The following is a 2,500-nucleotide window of genomic DNA, read 5'->3' on the forward strand; positions in this document are numbered from 1 at the left end:
CGCCCTTAACCTAACCTATGTTGCGCCTTAACCTAACCTATGTTGCGCCGTAACCTAACCTATGTTGCGCCTTAACCTAACCTATGTTGCGCCTTAACCTAACCTATGTTGCGCCTTAACCTAACCTATGTTGCGCCTTAACCTAACCTATGTTGCGCCTTAACCTAACCTATGTTGCGCCCTTAACCTAACCTATGTTGCGCCTTAACCTAACCTATGTTGCGCCTTAACCTAACCTATGTTGCGCCGTAACCTAACCTATGTTGCGCCTTAACCTAACCTATGTTGCGCCTTAACCTAACCTATGTTGCGCCGTAACCTAACCTATGTTGCGCCTTAACCTAACCTATGTTGCGCCTTAACCTAACCTATGTTGCGCCTTAACCTAACCTATGTTGCGCCTTAACCTAACCTATGTTGCGCCTTAACCTAACCTATGTTGCGCCTTAACCTAACCTATGTTGCGCCTTAACCCAACACACGTTGGGCCTTAACCCAACACACGTTGGGCCTTAACCCAACACACGTTGGGCCTTAACCCAACACACGTTGGGCCTTAACCCAACACACGTTGGGCCTTAACCCAACACACGTTGGGCCTTAACCCAACACACGTTGGGCCTTAACCCAACACACGTTGGGCCTTAACCCAACACACGTTGGGCCTTAACCCAACACACGTTGGGCCTTAACCCAACACACGTTGGGCCTTAACCCAACACACGTTGGGCCTTAACCCAACACACGTTGGGCCTTAACCCAACACACGTTGGGCCTTAACCCAACACACGTTGGGCCTTAACCCAACACACGTTGGGCCTTAACCCAACACACGTTGGGCCTTAACCCAACACACGTTGGGCCTTAACCCAACACACGTTGGGCCTTAACCCAACACACGTTGGGCCTTAACCCAACACACGTTGGGCCTTAACCCAACACACGTTGGGCCTTAACCCAACACACGTTGGGCCTTAACCCAACACACGTTGGGCCTTAACCTGCTCTGTAATTGTCATACGACGCGTTAAATTAGTGTAGTGTTGCCTAACTGCAACCCCCGCAATATAGTTTGCTACTCGCACTGCCCGGTCCCCAGAGTATCGCTTCATGTTAAACACCTTGCAGCTATACACTGTAATGCGGATGGCGGCAGGACGTACATGCTCAATGCCCTTCGCAGTTGTTCATTGGCATTCGCATGGCGAAGCACAGCCTACGTTGTGGTACGGCTTGTGGCAACTGTCCGCTGATGTTGTACGTCCAAATCACACACTGTACCGCACATTGGTCCTCATGTACTGAATGATACATCGTGGTACATGTGTGACCGTACCACGACTGCGCCAACAACGGCGAACCATACGGTCCAAATATTGTGCACTCAGCTACGTGTCGTCTCCCTATAAGAGCTGGATTGCAGTATGGTATGCCGTGGATGGCGATCAGCATGAGCCGTCTGTTGATGTAGTGGCGCGTGTTGTCAGACGTAGTCGTCTCTTCTCACACACCGTGATAGCATGGTGCACTGCGTTCCACATCTGCGACATGCGACAGAGGCCGGTTGACAGTCGTTCGCGCAATGGACATCGCATACGTACGGGGGCCACCTTCCACGTGTTCGCGAAGCGTGCACATGTTGTTGCGTGTATGTGGGCAGACATAGTGTGTCGTGACACCTGACACAGGCATGCAACAATCGTTGAATTTGCAAATGGCGATGGACGTCTACGTTTGCTGGTGACGTTACGCAAATGAAGAACTGGTAAACCGTTGTGGTGCGGTTGTTCTCGCTAGAGGTGAATCAGTGATGGCGACGATCGGTTGAGCTACCAACCGGTTGTTTCAGCGATACCCACCATGCCCACGAACGTGAATGGCATGTGGGTGTGAAGCGATACGCGGCGGTGGCTGGGTGGGACCGTCCCCGGCCGGTGAGGGGGGGCCTTCCGGCGTGCTGGCCGCGCGGTGCGTGGGCGCACGCGCTACAGCCGGCTGGTGGGGGCGGCCAGTGGCAGGCGCGCCGGCCGACGGAGGCGGCAGGCGGCGCAGCTGCGCGCCGGCGCACCCTGCACGCGGCGCCGTGCGGCCAAAGTAGGTCCTCGCGGGCCCGGTGCGAAGCGCGGTGGACATCTGCAGTGTGCTGGTCCGATTGAGGACTGTGTGCGCTGAGGATGCGCCGCCGCCCGGCGCTCGGCGCCGCGACGCCGTCTGCTGCTCGGTCGCCTCTGCGGTTCTCGCAGGTGGATTGTATCGCAGCTGTGCGGACGTGTTGGCGCGTGCGCTGTGCTGGGAGAGTTCGCTTCGGCACCCAAGTGGGGCTTTTGTCCTTCTGTGGCGCTGGCGTTGGAGCTGCCGGCCACCGTAGGTGGCGCGTGTTGTCTCCCGCCGGCAATGCCACGACAGCACGCTCCCGGGCCTCTGTCGGCAGCGGCAAGCTCAGTTGGGAGCACGGGTGGTCGCACCTAAAGCGTCTACTCGCCAAACTCCGGGCGATTGC

Source organism: Schistocerca americana, unplaced genomic scaffold (assembly GCF_021461395.2).
Source record: "Schistocerca americana isolate TAMUIC-IGC-003095 unplaced genomic scaffold, iqSchAmer2.1 HiC_scaffold_767, whole genome shotgun sequence".
In the NCBI taxonomy this organism is placed as follows: Eukaryota; Metazoa; Arthropoda; class Insecta; order Orthoptera; family Acrididae; genus Schistocerca; species Schistocerca americana.